Source organism: Antechinus flavipes, chromosome 4 (genome assembly GCF_016432865.1).
Source record: "Antechinus flavipes isolate AdamAnt ecotype Samford, QLD, Australia chromosome 4, AdamAnt_v2, whole genome shotgun sequence".
In the NCBI taxonomy this organism is placed as follows: domain Eukaryota; kingdom Metazoa; phylum Chordata; class Mammalia; order Dasyuromorphia; family Dasyuridae; genus Antechinus; species Antechinus flavipes.
In genome coordinates, this window is record NC_067401.1 from 164,866,641 (window position 1) to 164,873,711 (window position 7,071).

Below are 7,071 nucleotides of genomic sequence, written 5' to 3' on the forward strand. Positions count from 1 at the left end.
TGGCTTTGTAATCTTTATGGAAAATAGAATAGGTAGAAGAGGGAAAGAAAGGAAAACATTTAATAAGCAACTATTATGTGTTAGGCAGAGTACTCAGTGAAATACAGATATGATCATCACAAAATCTTATAAATATTATTGTTCCCATTCTACAGTTGAGGAAATTGAGGCAGACAGAATTAACTTGCCTAAGGTCACTAGCAAGTAAGCGTTTGAGGTCACATTTGAACTTGGGTCTTCCTCACTGAAGGTCCTATGCTACCTAGTTGCCTAGCAGAGATGAAATAATAGATTTTTTGATAAAAGATTACTGATGAAAAGGCAAGGTAGGCAAAGATAGCTTAAACTCACTCTGACTTCACCCTTGTCCATTTTCTAATCAACCACTTAGTCATTTCATCTTTGCCTTGAGGACAAAGAAGGACTACATATTAACAGAGGAGTATTTATTTTTTTAATGTAAGAGAAGATTAGGAAGTTGGAATTGTGTCTTCGCCCAGTCACCAATTAAGATATTCTTTGCAACTGTTATAGTATCTTGAGATTTGGATTTGGAACTAGAAAATACATTAGGAGTCATCCAGTCTAGCTACTTCACATTACTGAGAAGCACAATGTCACACTGATAGTCAATAAGCATTTATTAAGGACCTACTGTGTTTCAGGCACTATGTTAAGTAATGGGGATATAAAAAGGGGCAAAAAGTGATTTCTGCCCAGGAAGCAAGAAGGAAACATATGTTCAAACAAGCTATAAACAGGATAAATGAGAAGAAAGTAACTAGAATTAAGAGAAGTTGGGAAAGACTGCCTGTAGAAGATAGAATGTTAACTGCTACTTAATAGGCAGAGATAAGGAGAGAAATCATTCCAAACATGAGGGACAAGGAAAAATAACCAGAGCCAAGAGATGGGGTGTCTTGTTTGGGAATACCCTTGAACTTACCACACTTCAAGGAAGGAACATTCAGCCAATGTTACTAGATCAAGGAATACCTCTTAAGAGTTAAGTATAAGAAGACTGGAAAAGTAGGAAAGGGTTAGGTTATGGAAGGCTTTGAATGCAAACAGAGGAGTTTGATCTTGTATTTGATGTATTTGATCTTGGAGATGATAGGTAATCACTGGAGTTTATTGAGTGAGGAGTAGTATAGTCTGATCTATGCTTTAGGAAAATCTTGGTGACTCAGTGGAGGATGGATTGGGTGGGCAGACCTATTGGTAGACCTTGCAATAGTCCAAGTGTGAGGGGCTACACCAGAGTGGTGGAAGTGTCAGAAGAAAGAAGCACACTGGAGGGATGTTGCAAAGGTGAAGTAGACCTTATCAACAGATTGGATAGGGAGGGTAAGATAACGAGAAATCCAAGATGACTCTTAGGTTGTGAGTTGGAGGGACTGGAAGGATGGTGTTATTCTTGCCAGTCATAGAGAAGTTAGGAAGGGGGATAGATTTAGAGAAAAAGAATGAATTCTGTTGATGAGTTTAAGACAACTATTGGGATGCAATTCATGATATCTGAAAAGCAAATGGAGTTGAAAGATCAGTGATTAGTAGAGAATTTAGAACAGAATAGATAAATATGAGAACCATCAACATAGAGATAATTAGATCTGTGAGAGCTAATGAAATCATCAAGTGAAGCAGTATAGAGGAAGAGATGGAGAGTTTTTCCTACTCCAAAATCCTCTTAGGTTAGTGGAAAACCCCTGGTAAGCAGCAAAATGGCAAACTCTAGTCTATCCAGCCTTCAGGCAGGCAGTAGGAATCAGGACTAATGTCCAGTGGAGCTAAAATGGCAGAATAATAGGAGATTAATAATAATAAATTCCTCTCCACAAACTTCTCCAAATAAATTCAGAAAATGCACCAGACAGAATTCTTATGGGAAAATCCAGGAAAAGTCACAGTGAGTTTTTGTGCAGTTTAGCTCAGCATGAGGAGACAGGGAGACAGGGAGATCTGTGAATACTCAGGGAATGGATTGGCACAAAAACATGCTTGAGTGGAACGTTTCAGGGCTCAGCAGAGATTGTGCACCAGGAGAAGAGAAGGTCCCAGATCCATACTGCATCACTATGATGGGGGACAGATGAGAACTGGCAGCTTTGTCATCCACTACCTGATCCAGAGTAGACTGAGAAGAGGACCTGCTTAGCTGGTTAAATGTTCTCAGGTATAGAGATCCTGAGTTGTGTGTGTGGAGATAGAAGTTCAAAGGTAACAGCAACAGTGGCTCAGATCCCAGGCCTAGTATCTGGAGTCTCACTTCCAGCATCTAGCTCAGTCTCCAGAGGGATAACCAATATAGGATCCCTGACTAAATAGTCTACAAGTCTGCTTCTCAAAATCAACAAGTCTTTCCAGCTGACTGACAGGAGTGGAGTACAGCAGCTGCCCAAGTGGGGCCCCTGAAGATGTTCAGAACAGGGTTTAGCAAACATACTTTGCCCTGCATCAGGCCACTTTTGGAAGTATTGAAAGCTTGCAGGTTTCCAACCTGTTCTTGAGATACTGGAGTAACACAACACTCTATACTCCAAGAAAATAGTAACAAGACAAATCCAGATTTTCTGTCCAGAAGTTTAGCAGAGCCCAGCCCTAACAAGAAGTCCAAAGTTGGGAAATAGATTGGAAGAATGGGCAAGCAAAAAAAAGTTACGGTTCTCCCCACCATTAATGAGTTATTTTGATGGCACTGGGGCTAAAGACACAAGAAAGAAGAGATTGGCTCCAAAATATCTATAGGCAATGTTTTGAAGAAAAATATAGCTTGGGCACAAACCCAGCTAGAAATTCTAGAAGAAATGAAGCATGAGTTTAAAAAAAAAAAAAAAAAAAAAAAGGTAAAAGAATGTTTTCAAAAATGGAATGAAAGAGTTTGAGGAAAAAAATTAGAAAAGAGATGAGAAACTCTCGGCTCTTCTCCCAAGTAAGATGCTGGGATCTCCTGCTTCAGCAGCTGCATCCCTCAGACAAGATAATAAAGGTTGGAGTCAATGGATTTGGCACCAGGTGGACATCGTGGCTATCAATGACCCCTTCACAAACCTCAACTACACGGTTCGTGTTTTCCAATATGATTTCACCTGTGGTAAGTTCAAGGGTGTTGTCGAGCCTAAGAATGGAACAGTTGGTGATCAATGGAAAAACCACTCTTATCTTCCAGGGGAATGATTCCAACAGTATTAAATGGGGAGGTGCTGGAGTCAAGTATGTAATTGAGTCCACTGGTGTTTTTACCACCATGAAAAAGTCTGGGGCTCACTTAAAGAATGGAACTAAGTGGGTCATTCTCTCTGCCTCTTCTGCTGATCACCCTGAACTTGTGATGAGAGTGAACTGTGAGAAACATAACTTTGCTTAAGAAACATAACTTCGGTGATAGCTCTTGCATTGCCAACTGCTTGTCTCTTCCTAACCAAAGTCATTAATGCTTTGGCATTATGGAAAAACTCACGGCCACAATCTATTCCATTACAGCTACCCAGAAGAAAGTAGATGGTCTCTCTGGCAAGTTGTGGCGTGAGGGGGTGCGGTACTGCCCCAAACATCATCCTTCTTCCTTGGTGCTGCTAAAAACTATAGGCAAAGTCATCTCTGAACTGAAAGGGAAGGTCACAGGCACACCCTTCTATGCTCCTACTCCCAATATATGTGTTGTGGATCTGACTTGCCACCAGGAGAAACTTGTCAAATATGATAATATCAAGAAAATCAGGCAGCAAGTATCAAAGGGAACTTTGAAGGGCATCTTGGGCTACACAGCAGCCCGAATAGTATTCTGTGACCATAGGAGTACTATCCATCCTTCCATTTTTGATGCTAGTGCTGGTATTGCCCTCCTTTGACAACAAATTATTGTCAAGCTCATTTCCTGGTATGACAAAGTATAGTTATAACAATCATGTAATAAACTTTATAGTCTACATGACCTCCTAGAAATAGTATGGAAAGCCATTGATCTTCATTCTCAGTCAAGAGAGGAATTCCACCACTGGGGAGCCCAGATCTTCAATTTCTTTCCCTATGCTGGGGATTTCAGGCCCTACTCGCAAACCTTGCCCCAAGATACTGTTATAAAAACATAGAGTCTTATGTTGTTTACCATCAATAAAGTCACCACCTGGGCAGCTAGGTAGTGATCAGCCCTGGAGTTAGGGATCTCAGTTCAAATCTAGCCATAGAAACTTAATACTTGCTAGCTATGTGACTATAGGCAAATCACTTAATTCCAAGTCTCACATAAATAAATAGGCCCCAAAAAAGGAATGGAAAAGAAATGCGAGCTATGAGAGATAGAATTGGGAAAAAAACTAATAACTGAGAGATAGAATTGGAAAAGAAACTAAAAAATTGGCACAAAAAGTACAAAGCCTTACCCAAGCAACAAACTTCCTGAAAATTGGTTGGACCAAAGAGAAACTAGGACTCTATGAGACAACAAGAAATATTAAAATAAAGTTAAAAGGCTGAAAAAAATGTAAAGTATCTCATAGCAAAAACAATTTATTTGGCAAATAGATTAGGGAGAATAAATTTAAGAATTATTGGACTACCTGAATGTCTTAACTAATACATACATACATGTATACATACATACAAGAACCTAGACATCACATTTCAAGAAATCATAAAGGAACATTTCCCAGATCACTTATAAGCAGAGGGCAAAGTGAAAATAGAATCCACTGATCACTTCCTGAAAGAAACCTCAAAACAAAAACTCTCAGGAATATAGCCAAAAAGAAAAAATACTGCAAATGGCCAGAAAGAAATAATTCAAATACATTAGAGCTACAATCAAAATCACAGTTCATCAGTCATCAGTATAAAGAAGCAGAGAATGTGTAATATGATATTCCAGAAAGGAAAATGTGTGGGCTTATAGTCAAGAATAACTTGCCCAAGCAAAACTGTAAAAAAAAAAAATTTTCTGAAAGGAGAAAAAAAAGGATTTTTAATAAAATAGAGGACTTCCAAATTGAAAGTATTTCTAGCCACATGAAAAGATGCTCCAAGTCATTATTAATCAAAGAAATGCAAATTAAGACAACACTGAGATACCACCACACACCTGTCAGATTGGCTAGAATGACAGGGAAAGATAATGCAGAATGTTGGAGGGGATGTGGGAAAACAGGGACACTAATACATTGTTGGTGGAGCTATGAATACATCCAACCATTCTGGAGAGCAATTTGGAACTATGCTCAAAAAGTTATCAAACTGTGCATAGCCTTTGATCCAGCAATGTTACTACTGGGCTTATATCCCAAAGAGATATTAAAAAAGGGAAAGGGACCTGTATGTGCCAAAATGTTTGTGGCAGCCCTGTTTGTAGTGGCCAGAAACTGGAAACTGAGTGGATGCCCATCAATTGGAGAATGGCTGAATAAATTGTGGTATATGAATATTATGGGATATTATTGTTCGGTAAGAAATGACCAACAGGATGATTTCAGAAAGGCCTGGAGAGACTTACACGAACTGATGCTGATTGAAACGAGCAGCGTCAGGAGATCATTATATACTTCAACAACAATACTATATGATGTGTAAAGGACTGTTTGCCATCTGGGGGAGGGGGTGGAGGGAGGGAGGGGAAAAATCGGAACAGAAGTGAGTGCAAGGAATAATGCTGTAAAAAATTACCCTGGCATGGGTTCTGTCGATAAAAAGTTATTAAAAAAATACTATATGATGATCAAATCTGATGGACCTGGCCATCTTCAGCAATGAGATGAACCAAATCAGTTCCAATGGAACAGTAATAAACTGAACCAGCTACAGTCAGCAAAAGACCTCTGGGAGATGACTAAGAACCATTATATTGAATTCCCAATCCCTATATTTTTGCCGGCCGGCACTTTGGATTTTCTACACAGGCTAATTGTACAGTATTTCAGAGTCCAATTCTTTTTGTACAGCAAAATAACGGTTTGGTCATGTATACTTATTGTGTATCTAATTTATACTTTTAATATATTTAACATGTATTGGTCATCCTGCCATTTAGAAGAGGGGTGGGGGGAAGGAGAGGAAAAATTGGAACAAAAGGTTTGGCAATTGTCAATGCTGTAAAATTACCCATACATATAACTTGTAAATAAAAAGCTAAAAAAAAAAAAAAAAAAATAGAGGACTTCCAAGCATTCTTGATGAAAAGACCAGAGCTGTGAAGAAACTTTGAAATTCAAATACAGGTGCAAAGAGAAGCATGAAAGGATAAACATGAATTAGCAATGATAAAGGACTAAACAAAGATAAACTGCTTACATTCTAATATGGAGAGATGTGTCTTCTCTGAATCTTGTCATCACCAGGGTTCATAAGGGGAGTCTACATAGATAAAGCTTGGGAATTGTTCTGCTATGTCTTAATCTTAAGAATGGAAAGACAGGGAAAAGGAACACATGGGTGAGAGAAAGGAAAAGGAAGATTACAGAAAATTATCTTATATAATCAGGGTACGCAAGTAGACATTCATAGAACATGGAGAGGGATAGGGGACTGTCCTGGTATTTGAATCTCACTCTCTGATGAACTGGTAAAAAGAAGGAAAAATACACACCCACATACAAGCATACATACAGAAAATAGATACAAAAATATGTTTCAACAGGAAAACAAAGGAAAGCAGAGAAGGAGAAAAGGGAATTAGAAAGGAGATGAAGGAAGGGATTAGCCCTAAACCAAAAGAATCCTAATTTTTATAATACTTTTTGAGATGGAAAAGAATGGAAATTTGAGGGAATGCTCATAAATTGGGGAATGGATGAATAAGTTATGATATCTAAATATAATGTAATACCATTATGCTAAACTCTTAGCAGTGTAATGATCAATCAAGATTCCAGAGGACTACTGATCAAACATATTACTCATCTTCTTATAGAAAGATAAAGAACTCAGAATGCAGAATGAGATAAATATTTTTTGAGCACAGTCAATGTGGAAATTTGTTTTTGATTATCAAAAAAAAGACTAATGTCCCTTTTAGATTAAGTATTACCCCCTTCTTCTCTTTATTCCAAAGATTAAAAAAAAAAATAAAAGGAATTGAAAATC

The 7,071-nt window shown here is 38.1% G+C and overlaps 1 pseudogene; it reads left to right on the forward strand.

The window, feature by feature from the left end:
- The first annotated feature begins 206 nt into the window (after positions 1–206).
- Positions 207–7,071, forward strand: LOC127560647 (glyceraldehyde-3-phosphate dehydrogenase-like; annotated as a pseudogene).